We start from the raw sequence: 22,115 nt of genomic DNA on the forward strand, positions 1-22,115 counted from the left end.
GGCCTGCTGTGTTCATCCAGCCCTGCACCTTGTTGACCCTAGTGGTGGAGTCTGGAAGAGTGATGAGCAGGGTTCAGGTACTTTGAAAGGTTCTTTGAAAGTTGTGTCACAGGTAGACATTGGGGTTAAGAAGGTATTTGGCACGATTGACTCATTGCTCAGACCATTGAGTATAGGAATTGTAATATCACGTTGAGGTTGTACAGAACATTGGTGAGGCCTCTTCTGGAGTACTATGTCCATTAAGCTAGAGAGAGTTCAGAAGAGATTTGCCACATGTTGCCGGAAGTGGAGAGTTTGAGTTATCAGGAGAGGCTGGATAGGCTGGGAATTTGTTCACCGGAGCATAGGTGGTTGAAGGGTGACCTTATAGAGGTTTATAAAATCATGAGGGGCATAGATAAGGTGAATAGTAAAGGTCTTGTCCCTAGAGTGTGGGAGTTCAAAACTAGAGGACATAATTTTAAGGTGAAAGGAAAAAGATTTAAGAGGGACCTGGAGGGCAACATTCTCACACAGAGGGTGGTTCGTATGTAGAACGAACTGCCAGAGGAAGTGCTAGATGCAGGTACAATTACAATGTTTAAAAGACATTTGGACAGGTACATGAGTAGGAAAGGTTTAGACAGATTTGGGCGAAATGCAGGAAAGTGTGGCTAGTTTAATTTGAGAAACTTGGTCAGCATGAATAAGTTGGAATGAAAAGTCTGTTTCTATGGCTCTATGACACAGTGTGTGGCAGCGTTTGCCAGCTGTAGCCTACACTTTTTCCTATGTCTTCAGGCTTAAAGTTTTTCACTAATGGTGTTGAAGCAGCTCCAGTCATCTTGGGGAATGCTAATTGCCAACCTTAAAAAAACAAAAACCATAGAAAATAGGAGCGAGAGTAGGCTATTCAGCCCTTCAAGCCTGCTCCATTGCCCAGAGGACAGGTAAGAGTCAACCACATTGCTGTAGGCCAGGTCAGACATGGATGGCAGTTTCCTTAAGGACAGTAGTGAACAGATGGACTTTTCCAACAATCAACAATGGATTCATGATCATCATTTGACTCATCATTCCAATTTTCTTTTCTTGAGTTCAAGTTCCACTGTCTGCTGTGGTGCGATTCGAACCCCAGTCCCTAGAACATTACCTAAGTCTCTGGATTAACAGTCCAGCAAAAATACCACTCAGCCGTCATCTCCCACTAAATGATCATCCAAGTCCCACTTTCCCCCCACATGATTTGATCCCTTTAGCTCTAAGAACTATATCTGCCTCTTTCTTGAAAACATTCTATGTTTTAGCCTCAATCGCTTTCTGTGGCAGAGAATTCCACAGGCTCACCACTTCTCTGGGTGCAGACATTTCTCCTCATCTCAGTCTTACATGGCCCACACCTTATCCTTAAACAGTGACTGCGATTCTGGGCCTTCCCACCACTGGAAATATTCTTCCTGCATCGAACCTGTCTGGTCTTGTTGGAATTTTATACGCTACTATGCGATTCCTCCTTCATCCTTCTAAATTCAAGTGAATATAATCCTAACCAATCCAGCCTCCTTTCATTTGTCAGTCCTGCTATCCCAAGAATCAGGCTAGTAAACCTTTGTTGCACTCCGTCCATAGCCAGGACATCCTTCCTCAGGTAAGGAAGCCAAAACAGTGCACAATATTCCAAGTGTGGTCTCAGCAAAGCCTTGTGTACTTGTAGCAAGACATTAAAGGAATAGAATAAAAACCAAAAGAACTGCAGACGCTGTAAATCAGAAACAAAAACAGAAATTGCTGGAAAAGCTCAGCAGGTCTGGCAGCAGCTGTGGAGAGAAATCCGAGTTAATGTCTCGGGTCAAGTGACCCTCCCTCAGAACACAGTTCTAAGTTCTGAGGAAGGGTCACTCAACCTGAAACATTAACAGATGCTGCCAGACCTACTAAGCTTTTCCAGCAATTTCTGTTTTTGTTATTAAAAGAATAGAACCAGTTAAATTCATACAGCAGTGATTTGCAGTTAACTCACTGTCCATGGATGAAGCCTGAGAGATTGGAATGCAGTTTCCAGATGAACACAATTTACAAAGAAAGGATTTTTTCATCTTAATCCTTCCTCAGAAGGCTTACTGACAATGTATCCTGTAGTCATCATGGGAGTGGTTAGATAGTGGGAATGTTACTGGATTAGGAGCTGGATTAATGCTGCAGAGCTATGAGTGCAAATCTGATCACTATATCTTCTGGCAATTTAGGTAATTATTTCAAAAGTTATAACTTGTAAATGTCCTAATAGGCTAACCTCCTGTTTTTACTTATTTAAAAATTGAAAGACACCAACTATACTGAACAATGGAAGCTAGAGGATAAGATTTCTGCAGCGGAGAGTGCACACAGAAATAGTACTGAATGAGACATCTTTTGACCTGGCTCTGTACTTCTTATCATCAGATTAGATGGTTTACTGAATTACGCTAAGCGGCTATGAACAAGGTAAGAGAAAAGCCAGCTTTCTGGCTGACCATTTATAGGAGAATGTGTTTAGCTCTTGTCCCATCAATCAAGATCACAGTTCCACGGTTTCTGCAACATACCGAGTCATTAATAACAGTCCCTAGAATATTCAGAGTGGTGAAACTGCAAATACCATGAGTCTCCAGCACTTTATTCAGCTCTTCATCTACAATCAGCTTCCAGAGAACACTCCCCTCGTACTCAGTGCGTACAACATCAGAACACTGCAAAATGTGAATGAGAATAAAAACTCTTGCTGCATGACAGCCATTGTGAGGAAAAGCAAAGTCAACTTTTCCATAAAGCCTATTACGACAAACACTTCACATGACAATTGGAAGAATGTAAACTCTGATGAAGAGTCAAAGGAAAAAAAAAGATACCTCAGAATAAAAGCCTTCTTAAAGTGAAACACCAAGCAGCCCTGGAACAGGATTGATGTCTGCAGCTTATTGTCCCTACATCAGGAGGCCAAGATTGGCAAAAGAGAGAAAATTGTTTAGAATGAGTTAGCTTAATGTACAGGGGAAAGATTTAATGATAATTTATTCATTTGCTATGTTTCACACTCAGAATGAAAATAATAAAGAAATCACGGAGGGTGTTATATTAACACTTATTTAATCACGTTTCATGTGGCTTTGTCAGATGTCAGGGGATTTCAATTAAATTTCATCAGCTGAAGTTGAGCTTTGAACATTTAACAGTTGCCTTCTTGTATCATTTAAACCTCTCTCCCAGTTGTTCACCTGATGCTTTGTGCTGCTCGGAATAGATCAAGTATCTCATTATTCATTTATACCTTTAGCTGTTACCATGACTGTAGTCTAGCAGTAAAGACAGTACAGAAAACTGAGAGTGTTGGTCTGACGACAAACAGACTGATACACATTTGGCCCTCTCTGAACAGAAATGAAAGCCTCAGTTTATCTTCCCAATCATGAGAGAAGTCAGGAAGTGAAGAAGGTGGAATCTCATGGCACTTGTGTTATTTTCAGCAGAAATGAACTGACTAAAGGAAAGTAGTAACAGTGCACAGGTACACCTATTCCTCATTTTTTGCCTAAGTGCTGCAATAATATTTCCAAAGGTCACCTGAAGTGAAAGGTAAGTCCCAATCATTGCATATGCCTTCATTGAATTAACAGTAAATAGTATTTTGATAACAACTTGATGTAGACATAAAAGTATTGTCGCAAAACATTCAAAGGCACTTAAATGGTGACATCTTTTCAAATGAGAGTGCAATGCAAAGTGAGCTCTGCAATCTCCTTATATCAAGTTCCATAGAACATGTTCCTCTGTTAAAGGCTCAAGGTAACTGATCACTTGTTGTATCTCTCTGTTTTCTATGGTCAATGTTGTGAAAGTTCAATAGGAATTTTGCCAATGAGTAATATTCTGAGGAAATAGGCAGTAGCAATGGAGAACAAGATAGATATACACAGAGAGATTTGGAGTATTGAATTAAGTCCACAATGACAGATGAGAGGGTGAGTGAGGAAGATGTGCCTGTGTGGAAATGGGAGAGAAGAAAAAGTGAGATGGATGGGGCACAGGGGAGGCAGCACCAAGACAGTCGATGTGGTTGGGAAGATCAGCAACAATAAAGGACGCTGAAGTGTCAAACAGAATTGATATCCAGTTTCAGTAACTTTGGGGCATTGCTGAGGACAATCAGAGCAGTCAGTAAGAAACAGTTGCCACGAGAAAGATGAAGGGAGACAATGGTGGTAGGAAATGTTTCTGATGTGATATGTGAGCCATTGAAAAGGAGCTGAAAGTGAGAATGCTTTGTTTGTAGCAGGAAGGAAAAGGGAATATGTATGATATATATGAGACGGTAAAGTAGTTTGTAGAAGGAGCAGGAACCTCCAGGGATACAGACCAAGTGTTGGAAGTTGACATAGAAACATAGAATCACTACAGTGAGGAAGGAGGCCATTTAGCCCATCAAGTCCACACCGACCCTCTGAAGGGCATCCTACCCAGATCCAGCCTCCTACTCTATTCCTGTAGCCCTGCATTTCCCATGGCTAATCCACCGAGCCAAAACGTCTCTGGATACTATAGACAATTTAGCATGGCCAATCCACCTAACCTGCATATTTTTTGGATGAGGCTGAACAACTTGTTTTACAGCTGATGCAGGCACAACGGGCAGAGTGGCCCCCTGTGCCATGTTGGTTCCTGAGCCCAAACACTCCAGGCTGCCACATCCTTCTCTTTCTCTCTTTTTCCATCTTTCTCTTTCACTTTTTTTTCTTTTCTCCATCATCTGACGTCATGCGAAAGCTGCGGCAGTGCTTGGTGGGTGTTTGGCTGTGGCGGTGGCAGTGCTCAGAGTGGGGATTCCTGGCTGTGACAGGCTGTAAAGCACAGGGATAGCTTGCGGAGACCCTGCAGAATCCCTGGAGCTGTGTTTGAAGACCCCTTGTACAGAAGATGAACTCAATTTATGTAATTTCTTTTTATTCTTTTTGTAACTCAAAATGGCACCGTATTGTGGTGACAAAAGACTTCTCACTGCATCTTTCTGGATTTATGTGACAATAAATAACTCCTAATCTCTCATAGGCTCATAAAGTGTGTGACATTTTCTAAATAATGAAAATGTTGGAGGAGGAGGAGGAATGTGGAGAGATGTGCGGAAAGGTGAGGGAGGGAAAGTACAGGAATTGCTCCTTAGGATGGCCACTGGGACACAATGGTCACATGACTTTCTTTTCTGCAGTAACAAGTGAATGAATGAACCAATGGCTGATTGTGTGGGAATTGACATAGGGCAGGAATTTACAGGGGCTGGAAAACTTACCCCACACCCTACCCAAAGGAAACTTGGTGTTGAACCAACAGGCCCAGAAGAAGCCAGTCCCATTGCCATAGTGCATAGAGGAATTATATTAGATGCCAGTTTCTAGCTGTCTGGTAGTCACAGCAGTCAGTAGTGGGCACTGCTGAGACTCAAACCAATCACAGGATGAAGATTCCCACTGAACCCCACATCCGCATGAGTTGAGGGTCTTGTGCAGCATTATGCGGAGAGAGCAGGAGATTGGCATGAGGTAATGGCATGTGTTTGAAGAGCCAGTGTAGGCACGATAGACAGGAATGGACTCTGTCTACACTATAATAATTGTGTGAAATTGAGCAAGAGGGTTTGGCCAAATTAGAGAAGAGATGAGGGATTGGAAGGGGTGAGAGTTGCCCAGTAGAACAACCTTGTCAGTATCAGTCCCTCACTTGATCCCCTGCAGATTTATTTTCTTCTTGTTTCCATTCAGTTTCCTTTGAAATCATATACTATCACTGTGTCCGCTATATAAAAAACAACAGTTACAGTAAATGTATGCTGTTCAGACTGGATATTGGTAGACACCAGTGTCCTCAATAGTCAATGTTAGGATGAATGCTTTATTTTTTTAATATACACTTTGGAAGGATGTGAGTGCATTGGAGAAGATACAAAGATTTATTGGAATGGGTCCAGGGATCTGTTCTGAAGAATTGTCCTAACTGACTCAAAATGTGGTTAACTTTGTTTCTCTCCCTACAAATGCTGCCAGAACTGCTGAATGTCTCCAGCATTTTCTGTATTTAATTCAGATTTTCAGCATCTGTAATATTTTTTGATGAGTGATATGACTTACAAGGTTAGGTTGGAGAAGCCAAGGCGATTTTTCTTGAAACAAAGGAGATTGAGGGGAGATGTGGCTGAGATGTACAAGGATGTATTAGGCTTACATCAGATTGAAAATCTGTTCATTTTAAGCTGATGGGACAAGGGCAAGGGGACTCAGAATTCTGATTTTAAGCAAAAGCTTCAGGGAAAACGTGAGAATAAACTTTGTTTATATGGCAAATGTCAATGAGCTGGAACTTAATGCACATGGAGAGGGTGGGAAGATAAATGATGATGATAAACGATTTCAAAATGAATTTGGACGGGCATTTTAGGGAAAGAAAATTGCAAGGCAACTGGGACAGAGTTTGGGTATGGGATTAACTAAATTTCTGTTCAGTGAGTTAAGTGGACTGAATGGCTTCCCTCAATGCAGTGATGTCTCTATAAATATGATGCTGTAAGACTATTCATAAAGGTTGTTTCCAACAACCGAGCTATGAACTGAGGAAGAAGAAGAAGATGTGTTTCTTGAGTGGTATGAGTTTAATTCCGTCCACTGTTGTAAAATGTTCAAGGCTTCTGGATTTAATCATTGCCAATGTCTCAGGTGTGGTACATAAATGATAATGAATGCTGCATTGAAGGCTCAAATGATCATAACTGAAATCATCAAAGTATTTAAACAGGGATGAAGGACACAGAAATATGGAGTGTTCAAATATCGAGGAGAGGAAACCACGTTTATAAGGAAGGACTTAAGAATGCAGTGAACATCCCGAGGTTTGTGGTAATCAAATAGGAATTATATGAAGGTTCCCTGAAAGTGCAAAGAGATCTCAGATTATAGTGGTTAAATCTATAAAGCTATCAGGGTAACATGCAGCTTCAGGGGAATAATCAAAAAACAAATTGTGTGTTACTGCTACAAATCTAAAGAGGATGTACTGCTGATGTATTGATAATGGTCCTGGGGTATTGTGTGGTGTTCTGATCATATGAAAATGTCACTATCCTTGAAAGGTTAAGACACAAAGAACAAAGATGACTCAAAGCCTCAAGATTTTATATCATAGACAAAATTCAAGGCAACTGTGTTTGCCTTTTTTAGAAAGAACAGATTTTAGCAAAATCTGTGGTGGTTTTAATTGTGAGTCAATGGATTTACAGTGAATTTAGTTGGGATCTCAGTTGATCTGAAATGATTCTGGTTGTGTTTTCAAGGTTAAGACAAGAATTGTCCAAATTAGATAAGAACATATGGAAGAAGCAGGAACCAAAGGCCATTATTTGGCCCCTTAAGCTTCCTCCACCACTTAATACGATCATAGCTGATCTAGTTATGACCTCAAATCCACATTCCCACCCATCCCAATTACCTTCTGGCTTCTTGCTTAACACAAAACTATCTACCTCTGCCTTCAAAATGTTCAAGAACTCTGCATCCACCATCTTTCCAGGGAGGCAGTCCCAAAGACTCACAACCCTCGGAGACAGAAGAGTCTGCCTCATTTCTTCTTTAATGGCTGCCCCCTAAACTTTCAGTCGTGATTCTGAGGGTGGATTCTTGGCATGCTGTCCACTAGTGATCTTCTTGCAATGTCCGAATGTCTCATTTTCAAACCAAGTGTTGACATCGAGATCAGATTCTGACTAGTGAGCAACGAGAGGACTATTTGCTTGGATTATTGCTCATTATCATCTGCATTGTTGCCTAATCTCACCTCACTTGTTTGGAGTTTCCCATTCTTCTACCCATCGGATAGAAACTAGACAACAATTCCCATCATGAAAGTCAGGCTGTGTACCTGACCACTGCAGCTCCCAACTTTTTCTTGTGAACCTGTATCCCAGGAACCCAGCACTAACATCTCTGGGTACACTTTAAGGCCAGTAGCTGAATGCACCCTCCCCAGCCACAGATTTTGGTATCAGCCTTGCCACATCATCATGGGACATCTCCACTCCACTTGCACTTCAATGCAGCACTTTGGAGCTCACCAGCACTTCCCACTGGGATGTTGCTACCAGGACACTTTGCATTCAGGGACATTACCCAGCTCATGGATTAGATGAAGTTTCATTCTCACTTAGCGCTCCCAGCATTCCTGCCTTGCCTTTTTGTGCTTTTCGTCCTTAGCCAGAGCTAACAGCACTGCCATTTTGCCTTGACGTTTAGCACAAATGTGAAGCCAGGCAGCTTGTTGTACTTGTCAGCAGTCCTCAGTCACAGGGGTGGGGCACTGCGCTACATCAATCTTATACCAGCCACGTCCACACCAAACACACTGTATGTGCTTCTAAGCGCAGCAATTCTTCATCAACTTCAAAAAGACACACTTCAGTCAAAGGAGCCTGCCACAGTCACTCAAGGGCAACCTCTGATATTATTCCAAAGATTGGGCACAGTCAGTCAGCTCTCACAGTCAGAAACCTCTGCCCAAATGTCAGGCACCCCACTGCTAATCCTAGCTCTGTCTGCCCTACTGTGGGCCATTTGCTCCTGTTAGTGCATGTACACCTGGGGGAAACTTGGGCTGGTGTCAAGAGTGATTGTGTAGGAAGCACAGAAACCAGGCAGGGTTCATATTCTGGGAGGATTGTCTGGGTGAGAGGGAGTGAGGGAAGATGTTGCAGATAATAGTGAGAGTGGTAGAGTGTGAGCCTTGATGGCAGTTAGGTACAGTAGCAGAGAGAGAGTGTAAGGTATCAGAAAGAAAATAGTGGCAAATACCCTGGTGGTGTAGAAAAGACCTTCTTCCTACAGCATGGGGTGTTTCTCCAGACTATTAATAATGCACTGGCCCAGGTGGCAACCTCAGAGTAGATGGGAGGGCCTGGTGTCAGGGTTCCTCTGTTAGTCCTGGGGAAAGACGACTCCCCACCTCTTCTCCACTCCATCTACTAGGACCCTCAGGTTCATGTCTACAAACCAGGAGCCAATTGTTTCTTATATGCCAACCAAAAGTCGCAGAAGATTGGCATGCAGGTGCACCAGGAGGTGAGGAAAGCCAATGGCATCCTGGCCTTCATAGCAATAGTGTTTGAGTATCGGATTAGGAGCTTGCTTCAGTTATACAGGGCATTGGTAAGGCCACACCTTGAATATTGTGTGCAGTTTTGGTCTCCCAGTCTTAGGAGGGACGTTCTTGCTATTGAGGGAGTCCAGCGAAGGTTCCAGAATGATTCCTGGGATGGCAGGACTGACTTATGACGAAAAACTGGATTCACTCAGTTTGTACTCAGTAGAATTCAGAAGAATGAGGGGGGATCTCATAGAAACGTATAAAATCCTGCTGGGACTGGACAGGTTAGATGGAAGAAGAATGTTCCCAATGTTGGGGAAGTCCAGAACTAGGGGTCACAGTCCAAGAATAAAGGGTAAGCCATTCAGGACTGAGATGAAGTAGAACTTCTTCACTCAGAGAGTTGTGAATCTGTGGAATTCTTTCCCACAGGAAGATGTTGGGACCAGTTCACTAGATATATGCAAGAGGGAGCTGGACATGGCCCTTGCAAATAAAGCGATTGAGGGATTTGGGGAGAAAGAGGGAATGGGATACTGAGATTTCATGATCAACCATGATCATATTGAAGGGAGGTGCAGGCTTGAATGGCCTACTCCTGTTCCTATTTTCTATGTTTCTATGTTTCAATATTTCTACCTCAATGATTCTGACTCTATGCCCAGGGCAAATATGATATGATGAACTATGCTATGCTGTTCCAGACTTAGAATTAGTTTTTATTGACACGTGTACTCAAGCATAGGAATACAAGAATACCGTGAAAAGTGCACAAAGTCAACATTCCTGACATCATCTTGGTTACAAAAGCAGAATAAAAAAAATACGGGAGTATTAAAAGAAACAGAACCACAAGGAAAGATAAACATCCAGAACTTCTTGAAGTCCAATCTCAAGAAAGGTGTATGAAAGCTCAGCCTGTCTGTGAGTCTCACATCGACCACCAGGAGGAGTCATGTTCTTGCTGCTGCTGATGCAGCACCCACTACCTCAAGGCCAGGAGGAGTTCAATCCAGGCAAATGTGAGGTGATGCATTTTGGAAGATCCAATTCAAGAGTGAACTATACGGTAAATGGAAAAGCCCTGGGGAAAATTGCACAGAGAGATCTGGGTGTTCAGGTCCATTGTACCCTGAAGGTGGCAACACAGGTGGATAGAGTGGACAAGAAGGCATACGGCATGCTTTCATTCATCGGACGGGGTATTGAGTACAAGAGTTGGCAGGTCATGTTACAGTTGTATAGGACTTTGGTTCAACCACATTTGGAATACTGTGTACAGTTCTGGTCGCCACATTACCAAAAGGATGTGGATGCTTTGGAGAGGGTTCAGAGGAGGTTCACCAGGATGTTGCCTGGTATGGAGGGCGCTAGCTATGAAGAGAGGTTGAGTAGATTAGGATTATTTACATTAGAAAGGTGGAGGTTGAGGGGGGACCTGATTGAGGTCTACAAAATCATGAGAGGTATAGACAGAGTGGATAGCAAGAAGCTTTTTCCCAGAGTGGGGGACTCAGTTACTAGGGGTCACGATTTACTAGGGGTCACGATTTCAAGGTGAGAGGGGAAAAGTTTAAGGGAGATATGCGTGGAAATTTCTTTACGCAGAGGGTGGTGGGTGCCTGGAACGCGTTGCCAGCAGAGGTGGTAGAGGCGGGCACGATAGCGTCATTTAAGATGTATCTAGACAGATACATGAATGGGCAGGGAATAGAGGGATACAGATCCTTGGAAAATAGGCGACAGGTTTAAATAGAGGATCTGGATTGGCGCAGGCTTGGAGGGCCGAAGGGCCTGTTCCTGTGCTGTAACTTTCTTTGTTCTAATATTATCTTGATGCATATTACTACGTCCGGATAGTTGGCTCCAGAACATGTTGTTCTGAGAAACCATCCCAAAAATATCCTACAAACTCCTCATCTATGCCACCTTTACCCATCTGATGTTTCCAGTCTAAAAGTAGATGAATATCTTCCAGGATTATCACTCTCCATTTCTGGCACACCTTAATCATTCACCTCTATTGTTTATTCTGATTAAGAAAATTATTAAACATCCATAACAGTTAGAAACAATCAAAAACAAGAAAGTTAGGAGGAAGAAGCAAAGTTGAATAGAAGTTCTTTGTTTAGAAAAGGTAAGTTTATAGAATAAGCTGCTAAGAAAGGTCATAAAAGACAACAGTACAGAGAAACAATGAAATATGTTACTAAAGCCAGAAGGGATTAAATGATGGGAGAGTAAAGTTGCTCATGTTTGGGAGAAATCTTCCCAAATGCATTGAAGTGTCATTTCATATTGATGTGAGCAATTTTTCCCTGAAAGATCAGAAGACACAGCCTTCATCAATAAAAAGGACGCTGCTACTGCAGTTAATGGCCTTTACCCAGACTGAAAATATCTCCTAGATATGGAAAATTGTCAATAGGCTGAAAACATGTAAATCTTTAACGTGAAAATTATATTTTGTATGAACAGTAACATTTAAAATTACATTCAAACCGTTTTTAATTCTACTGCAGAATTCTGCATAAACTGTAAACCATGGGCAAGACAGAAGTGTAAGCTAGTCACAATGAACCAGCAACAAACTCCACTAAAAAAAACACCCAAAGAAAGTGTTGTGTTACAGGTATCCATCCCTGAAATATAATGGTGCAGATTAATCTTTATGAGTATTGAATGTCTTTCAAAATTTACATGCTTACATAACGTCAAAAATAATTTTTATTTTAGATGGACTGTGATAGGGTTGGATACAGATATCTTAATTCGCTGAACCAATGATTTGGTTTTCTATGGGAAAACCATACCTAGTTACGTGAAGCACAGTTATAACGAGTGATGAGTCATCCTAAACTTGAAAGGAAAAGAAGATCAGGAAAATTTAAATGCTTCCTGTGATAGCTCAAAACAGTTGGCTATCCCTTTTCCTCAATCATTTGTTCCTCACCACAGAACTGAATATTCCTAATGAGAGACTCAGTTGTTTCAACTTTATGTCCAAAACCTATGGTCTGAACTGGATAAAATGATCATTGGGGAAAGGTCTGTCAAGAACATCTCTGCAGAAGTTCTCCAGAGGAGTGTCCTAAGCCCAATTATCTTCAGCTGCTTCAGCAATGACACTCCCTCCATAATAAGCTCAGAAGTAGGGATATTTGCTCATTGCACAATGTTCAGTACCATTCGTTAATCCCTAACATACTGAAGGGCTCCATGTCCAAATTCAGCAAGACCTGGACAATACCAAGCCATGGATTGACATACAGTGGGTAATATTTGTGCCACAAAAGTTCTAGATAATGATGGTCTCAAAGAAGGAAGAATGCATCCATCGCTAGATGACACTAGCATAGTTGAATCCCAGTTATTGATATCCTGAAAGTTACCATTGACCAGAAACTGAACTGGTCTACCCATATAAATACATTGTCTATAAGAGCAGGTCAGAGACTACTGCAGCAAGTAACTCAGTCCCCAAAGCTTCTCTACCATTTACAAGTCACAAGTAAGGAATGTGATGGAATACTCCACTTGCCTACATCGGTAGAGCTCCAACACTCAAGAAACTCAACACCATCCTGGACAAAGCAAACTATTTGATTCACACTCTACCTATCACCTTCAACATTCACTTACTCCATTGCTCAGTAACAGTAGTGTGTACCATGTACAAGATGCACTGCAGAAATACCTCAATCTTCCTCCAACAGTCAGAACAACTACCATCTAGAAGGACGAGGGAAGCAGTTACATTGGAAAACCACCACCTGAAAGTACACAAACTCCTGTCAAGCCACTCCTGGTCCTGACTTAGAAATATATCGCCACTCTTCAGTGTCGTTGGGTCAAAATCCTGGAATTCCCTCCCTAATAGCATTGTGGGACTGCCAAAGTACATAAAATGCAGGGTTTAAGAAGGCAGCTCACCACCATCTTCTCAAGGGCATCTCGGGATGGGTAATGAAAGCTGGCCCTACGTCCTGTGAAGGAAGGAAGAAGTCCGTGCCGCTGACCAGAGTGTCTGGTGATAAACACTAAGGAAGAGTGTGGAAAAAGCAGAAGACAAAAGAAATGACCAAATAACAAAGTAGGGAATCACCAGAAGGACAAGATACTGGTCAACCTCAGGCCAATGCTCTTCACCGGAGCCTGCTGCAGTGGGACTGCCACACACAGCCAACCTCTCCTGTCACAACAGATAACTTAATCAAGAAGCAGCCATCATCCCCAGCACAGTCCATCATCCCCCTAGACCGATGGGTATCATTATTAAACCAGGAACCAGTGTAGGTCAGAAAGTACAAGGATGATTGGTGACAACAACTTGGTGGAAGTTAAGAAAAGGAAACATGGTTTTGGATGACAGCAGAGCTATGGAGGGTAGAATATGGGAGAAACAGTCATGTCCAAGGTGTTCTTTGCCACCTTTGACCAAATGTGGGACTGGGTTGTTGAGGGCAGTTTCCTGCTACTGTCTCTCCTTTGTCTGTATTCTGTCTTGGGCCTATCCTGTGATAACTGGAGTGCAGGTTCATAGTTCCTTGAAGGTGGAGTCACAGGTAGACAGGGTGGTGAAGAAGTCATTTGGTACACTTGCCTTTATTGGTCAGTGCATTGTGTAAAGGAGTTGGGAGATCATGTTACTGCTGTACATGACATTGCTTAGACAACTTTTGGAATCCCATCACCTCCAGAACTGATCTTATATGTCAAGAGCCTAAAGCACTTCCCTAGCCACACATTCATTTGTTTAGATAGTCATTTGTACATGATACTGGGAGTAACCTGGTGATTAGTCCTTTACAGATCCTGCTTACTGATTTCCAGTCGAGTTCCCTAAATTCTTACTGCTGGACCACAACCCTTTTTTTCCCTATGTTATCCATACCAATGTGGGCCAGGACTGCTGGCTGTTAATTCATCCCCAGGGTGCTCTGCTGGTTCATGGTATTCTTGATGGTGGTAAACTGGAGACAATATTATAGATTCATGTCTGCCATTAGAAACAACTGTGTGTTTCTTAATGTTGGACTTACCTATCAGCGTTGTTCTTCAAGTCTTCCCTGTACAGCTCAGCCAGCTGCTCTACATAGAAATGTAAGAGTTGACCAATCATCCCCTCAAGTCTGCTCTGCCATTGAGTATGGTCATTGCTGATCTAATTGTGGTCTCAAATTCAAATTCCCACCTGCCCCTTATTATCTTTGACTTCCCTGATAGTCAAGAATCTATCTACTACAGCCTTGAAAATATTCAATGTATCAATCTCTACTCCTTATCTGTGGCAAAGAGTTCTACACATGGCCAGCTGAGCATAAAAGAATTCTCATCATCACCTTAAATGGCTGGCCCCCTTATTTTCAATGTTCCTGATGATGCCATGGACCTAGCTCTGACTGCGCTCCCCTGATGGGAACCATTGCTATCTTCACTAATCAGGACTGATTCAGCTTCAGCAGCGGTGAAATGTGGAGAATGGGGGTGGGTAAAGTACCGAGTACGAAAGGGCAGCAGTAGCACACACTGTGGCACGGAGTGTGGGTCAGGATTGAGCTGCAAGTCGTACTCTGGGCAGGAAAGGCTCTCACAGCTAGCATCTGACGCAGTGGCAGGCCCACAAGGTCTTGTTGTCATCTCCCTGTCCCTGGCAGATAACCAAGGAATGAGAACACAGCAAACAATTACATCATGAAAGAAAAAAATTGGAAAGAATGAAAAACCCAAGATCAGTTCTTCAAGGTGAATGCACTCGGGAGAGGAATTGCCTCAGTTCAATCCTACAGCTGAGCGGGTCAGCATCCCCACTGGCAGTTACTGTTGGAATTGGATTACTTGAGGTGGAGCTAGAGACTAAGGTTGCAACAGATCGCTTCAATCAATCGCTTCAAGCAAACATATATCCGGATAATTAATACTGCAGTACTATTAGCCTTACGGCAAGCCTCAGAACACTGAACCATAGCTCTAAATAATAAATAGGAAGATCGAAGCTTGGGAGAAACAGAACGAACAGAGAACATCGCAGGAAGTATGTCATACCAACAGGAAGTGATTATATACGTAATGACTTTATTATAGAAAATGAATAAAATCAGCATTTTGCTCATATCAGTCTAATAATTTCCAGCCATTCAGTTTCAAACTGTGCTAGAATTCATTTTGTGCTTAATTACAAGTACAAATATGTTCAAAGAGTAATTACCATCAATATTTGTTTCATTGGTTACCTTTCACTATAGCAAAACGTATACTCAGTAAATGTTTAATTATTTACATGGGGTTCCTGAACCAAGAACTACAATTAATTAAAACATTCTGTCACTGAAAGAAATAGTTTATCATTTTAAATAGAAACAATTATTAATTGCATCTTCTCCCACTCAGAATACAGCTGAAGTAAACAATGCAGTTGTGGTGACTTTAGCAGACCATGCTACATTCCTTATAAAGTGATAGATTTTTAAAAAGGTGAACTGACTTCTTGGCTGTTAAAATGTGATCTTCAATCAAATATCAGGTTTTGATGTAACAGATTTCTATCTCCCTCTTATTAATTCCTAAGTTTGAGCCTGCATTTTAAATTGTGTAATTGTAAACTATCAATATTAGTTTTAAGCATTGTCACAATTACTTTTAAAGTCCTTTTTTTTAGCATCTTCTAACAAGTTTACGAGTGGTTTGTTGAAGTATTTGTTTTTATAAACTTTAATAAGCTAAAAGATTCCAGGTTCCTTCAGTTTACAAAAGCACCTCAATTAGCTTGCCTATATTAAAGTTGCAACAGAAGAGGTGAACTGAATAGTTTTTTCACAAATAGCAAGTTTTATTAATTATTCAGTCGCAAAATCATAGGGCAACTCTGACCACGACAGTATGAATCCTGTTGAATGTGGAATCTTCAGAACATCTCCTATGTCGTGCGTAACCTCTACATGCAACGCCTGAGCATGGTCAGCAGCTGCAGCTGATGAAATTACAATTACTCTTTGAACATATTTGTACTTGTAATTAGGGGAGGCAGTTAGTGATAGTGGTATTATCGCTGGAATGTTAATCCATAGACCTGGAAATACATTCTGGGGACCTGAGTGTGAATCCCTCCACAGCAGTAGGTGGAATTTGATTTCAATTAAAAATACTGAAATTAAGAATCTAGTGATGACCACAAATCCGTTGCCGATTGTCAGGAAAAAAAAAACGACCTGATTCACTAATGTCCTTTTAGGGAAGGAAACTGCCATCCTTACCCAGTCTGGCCTACATGTGACTCCAGACCCACAATGTGGTTGACTCTGAGATGCCTTCTGAGCAATTAGGGATGGGCAATAAATGCTGCCTAGCCAGCAACTTCCTCATCCTGTTAATGAATAAAGACTTTACATGGGGAACAGGAACAAGGCAGGAAGGATTACAGTGGTAGGGGATTTGACAGCGAGGGAAATAGACTGGTTTTTCTAAGGACCGCAGACATGAATCCATGAATACATGGTGTGTTCCCTCCTTGGGCACCAGGGTCAAGAACGTCACAGAGTGTCAGCAGATCACCTGGAGAAGAAAGGATTAGCAACTTGCAGCCTTGGTCCACACTAGTGTGAAGGACAGAGGTCAAAAGAGGCTGTGGTCCTGCAGTCAGAATTTGTGGGGGGGCTATGAAATTAACAAACAGGACCTCAAAGTAGTAATCTCCATCTTACCCTCAGTACCACGGAGAAGTGACGATAGAAATATAAGCATAAGGTCGATGTGTGGTTGGCTGTAAAGATGATGCAGGAGTGAGGATGTGGAATTTGTAGGACATTGCATTCAGCTCTCAGAGAGACAGGACCAGTACAAACTGGGTAGATTGCACATAAACAAAGCTGGGACCATAGTGATGGGGCAACTTGTTGGAGTCACTGAGAGGATCTACCCTAACTGTGCAGTATGGGAAGAAGGAAATAGCATCAGTGAGTAAGACCAGGGTACTGCACATACAGGGAGAGGGAGATACCACTCGGTACATAATAGCAAGGTATTGGGTGTGTTCAATGTAAGATGGAAAATAATAACATCTAGATCAGGGTTACAGTGCATGTATGTGAATGCAGTAAGATTGCCAAGAAGACTTGGAGGTTGCAGATGTATGGAAATATGATGTAAGACTATAAGAGAAACCTGACTCAAACGATGGTGTTAAATATTTCTTGATAGCAAGTGTTCAGAAAAAAATGGAAAAGGAGGAGAGGTGGCAGTACTGATAAAGGTGTTTTGGGAAGAGCCAATACCTCGTAGAGGGTTCTAGGACACAATCTATTTAGCAAGAGCTAAGGAAAAAAGATGGAACAATTACATTATTAAGTGTAGAGTAAATGCCAGAATGAATAGTGGGAAAAGTATAGAAGAACTAATTTTAAGATAAATCACAGCAAGTGCAGCAACAGCAACAACTATAACTATAAACACATTTTGTCAAAGCTTTGATTTTATCTTGTATTCATCAGCAATAGCGTAAAGGTCATTTTTTGTTTATTTGGCCAATTTTTTACCACTACCTAATTGCCCAGTGGGCAGTTAAGACTCACACTGCAGTGAGTCACATGGAGGCCAGGCCAGGCCAGGTAAGGGCAGCAGATTTCCTTCCCTAAAGGACATTAGTAAACCTAACGGGTTTTTACAACAATCGATAATGGTTATATGGTCACCATTAAACTAACTTCATTCAAGATATTCACTGAATTAAAATTTCACTATCTGCAATGGTGGGGTCAAATACATGCCCTCAAGATATTAGCTGAGGGTCTGAATTACTCATCTAGTGATGTTATTAATATACTACAGACTCCACATTGAGGGGCAAGAGCTCCGAGAGTAAGCTCAGGAGAGTTCTTTTACAGTAATATGCATGGGAAGCAATGGTACACCTACTTATTGGGTTTGTGTTGGTCTAAAAGAAACTGGGGACAAGAATTGAGGGGACAATGATAAATGCATCATGATGTTTAGATTGAATATAATAAAAGACCAGGAGAAATTCAGAGCAAGAACAATTAACTGAGAGACGCTCATTATCAGTAGGGTAAGAATGGATCTGGCCCAAACTGGAATCAAAGGTTAGCAGCAACTCTGCAACTGAACTGATTTCAAGTCCAATCGAGGTATATTCACACAAAGAGGAAATCACAGTAAACAAATCCACACTTCCCTGGATGATGACCAAGAGAAGGATGAAGAAAAAGAGTGTTTAAGACAAATGTCAGATGAATAATATAATTTAAAACTGGGCTAAATGTAGACATTCGGGGAGGTGATGAAACGTAAAAAAAGAAGTGAGGTATATGAAAAAGAAACTAGCAGCCAACATGAAGAGCAAATCCCAAAGTCTCCTGAGGCACATTGATAGGAAGAAGATGGTATAGGGAGTAGTGCAACAGATCAGAGACCAACTGGGGACCGAGGATTATGCACCGAGGCAGGGGACATAGCTAAGGTATTAAACAAATACTTTATTAAGCAGCAAGATACTGACCAGGCCATAATGTCAGAGGAGGAATTTCAGACATTTGAAGGAATTCAACTTTTAAGGAAGAAATATTGGATAGGCTGCCTGTATTTCGAGTTGGTAAGGATTTCAGACTGGATGAGACAAATCTAAGGATACTAAGGCAAGTGAGAAATTGTGAAGGCATTAGCCATAACTTTCTCAACTTCCTTAGACTCAGGGACAGCGCGTAAGATCTGGGCAATTGTAAATGTTACACTTTGTTTAAGAAAGTTTGTAAAAATAAGCCCAGTACAGTTAGTTTAATTTTGTTGGTTGGGAATCTTTTAAAATGATAAATTAGTAGCTACTTGGACAAATATGAGTTGATTAAGGAAACTGCGTAGCAATTTGGTAACAACAAATCCTGTTGACCATTTCTGCAGTTTTTGATAAGGTAACAAAGGGAGTTGATGATATGATGTACATGGACTTACAGAAGGTCATTTCGCTAAGTGCCACACAACAGACTTGTGAACAAGGTTATTAAATATAAAAGGGACAGGAACAACATAGAAATGAAGTTGGCTGTGACAGAATAAAACAGTAATGATCAATGGATGTTTTACAGTCAGAGGAAGGTTTCTGTTAGAGTTCCCCAGCTGTCAGTGATGCAACCCTTGCTTCACTTCATGTATTTTATGACTTGGTCCTTGGTCTCCAGGGCATCATTTCAAAATCTGTGAGTGAAAGAAAACTTGAAAGTATCCTGAATTGTGAGGATGGCAGTGTAGAACTGCAAAAAGATGTAGTGGGGTTGGTGGAATGGACAGAGAGGTGGCTGATGAAATTGCATGTAGAGAAGTGCAAAGTGGACCATTTTAGTACAAAGGACATGTCGAGACCATAAAACAGAAAGAACTAATTTCTAAAGTGAATGCAGGACCAGAGGGAACTATGACTATATGGGCATTCATTATTAAAGGTAGCAGGACAGGTTGAAGGAGTTGTTTATAAAACAGACAGAAACATAACATCTGGATTTTATCATGGAGTCATAGAGTTAAACAGAATGGAAACAGGCCCTTCAGCCCAGCTCATCCACTCCAAGCAGATTTCCTAAACTGAACTAGTCTCATTTGCCTGTGTTTGGCTCATATCCCTCTAAACCTGCACTTGTCTAAATGTGTTTTAAATACTGTAATTGTACCAGTTGCCATTACTTCCTCTGGCAGTTCGGTCCATGTACGCACCACCCTCTGCATGAAAAATGTTGCCCCTCAGGTCCTTTTAGGTCTTTCCCCTCTCTCCTTAAACCTATGCCCTCCAGTTTCTGTCTCCCCTACCTGAGGGAAAAGACCTTGGCTGTGCACTTTGTCTATGGCCATCATGACTTTAGAAAGCCCTATAAGGACCCCCTTCAGCTTCCTACGCTCCAGGGAACAAAAAGTCTCAGCCTCTCCTTATAACTAAAATCCAGCAATCTCAGTAATATCCTTGTAAATTTTGTTAGCACCCTTTCCAGTTCAATAACATCACTTCAATAGCAGGACAGACAGAATTGTACACAGTATAGAGCTCAAGAACAAAGTTATAATGATAAACGGATAGAGTTGTTCATGATTACATTTACCTAATACAGGCAGTTTAATATTGGCCCCAATTTTTTGACAATTTGTTGAATTTGTTAAGAAGCAGCAGTTTAGATTTGATACATAAATTAGTTAGATAAAGCAAGTATAGAACCATGACAATTGAGAATGTTTCACTGACGCTGAAGCCATTCTGAATGGAGGAGTAGAGGCAGCTCACTCCCAAATTCCAGATATCTAGCAGCCTTTTGAGGTAGTCTTTATTGGTTGCTGTCTTAGTAACGTGGCAGCTGATGTACCTCAATGAAACTTACAGAACACGGAGAGACCTGGATAGAGTGGGCGTGGAGAAGATGTTTCCACCAATAGGAGAGGTAGGATCCAAGGGCACAGCCTCAGAAGGAAGGGACAACTCATTAGAACTGAGATGAGGAGGAATTCCGTCAGCCTGAAGATGGTGAATATGTGGAATTCATTGCCACAGAAGGCTGTGGAGGCCAAGTCATAGAGTGTATTTAATACAGAGACAGGTAAGTTCTTGATTAGTAAGGGGATTAAATGTCATTGGGAGAAGGCAAGAGAACAAGATTGAGAAACATATCATCTGTAATTGAACGGTGGAGCAGACTCAGTGGTCTGAATGTCCCAATTATGCTCATATATCATATGGCCTTATGGTCTTATAATCTTTGTTTTTTGCTTTGGGCTGATATAGGGAACTCCTGGTCTTCCCTCAGAAGGTAGTGGCTTTCTGCTTTGCTCGGACTCCTCTCTCCCACCTATTGCATTTGATATACATTATTTTGGGCACTGGCCATCTCTGTTGTGACAATCACCTGTCTGAACTCTCCTAGCCAATGACCATGGGCAGATACTCATGATGCCAGGATGACTGTTGTCCTCTTGACCACCTCCATTTGAAAATTAGTTTTCATTCCTTCTAAAAACAAAACCAACTTATTTTTCAATACGCCACATGGATATTGGGGTAGGGTGGCACCTGATAAATATTTGACTTTAGTCATGACCTCAACAATTCTGAAAACATTGCTTCATTTTTCATATAATGAAGATTTGATTATATTTGCTGAAGGCTAGTTGGTAATGTGACACAGTTAATTGTGGGTTTCATGCTAGACAGGAAGTGCCAAATAGGGTACATAAGTGGCCACATGTTTAAGGGCAATCTCAATTTCCAACAGGGCTTTACCAGCATATTGCAACCAGAATACTGAGCACCATACTTCTGTGAGAATGTGAAGGTATTGGAGAGAGAGCAGAAAAGATTTATGACAATAAACACATGTACGAGGAAACTCATTTGATAGGATAGATTGCCGACATGGCAACTGCGAAGAAGGTTGAGCAGAGATTTGAGAGAGGTGTTTAAAATCATAAGGAGTTGAAACAGACTGAAAATGGAGAAACTATTCCCCTTGGTGGAAGGATTGAGAACAGGAGGGCACAGGTTTTAGTTAATCGGCAGAAAGAACCAACAATGACATCAGCTGTTGTGAAGCAAGTGGTTAGGGTCTGGAATGTAGTGTCTCAGAATTTTGGGAGGCAGGTTCAACTAAAGTCTTTAAAAGGGAATTATATTATCATCTGAAAATGGAATAATGTGCTGCATTATGAGAAGATTGGGAAGTGACACCAAATGAAATGCTCCTTAAGAATAACAACATAGACACAAGTTTCAAATGGCCTCTTTTTGTGCTGTACCAATTTTATCATTCACTCCCTATCCACCTTACTCAATCTAACCTGGTACACAGATGTGGACACCATGGACATTGGGGAGTTTTATTTCAACATAACTTCCTAGAAATCAGATGATTGCATTACTGTAGATGCTCCTGTGGCTGTTTTGAATGAGTGACTTGCAGAAGGCTCTTGTTCTCTCTGGGTCAGTTGATGAGAAACCT

The sequence above is a fragment of the Rhincodon typus genome, chromosome 22 (genome assembly GCF_021869965.1).
Source record: "Rhincodon typus isolate 14 chromosome 22, sRhiTyp1.1, whole genome shotgun sequence".
NCBI lineage: Eukaryota > Metazoa > Chordata > Chondrichthyes > Orectolobiformes > Rhincodontidae > Rhincodon > Rhincodon typus.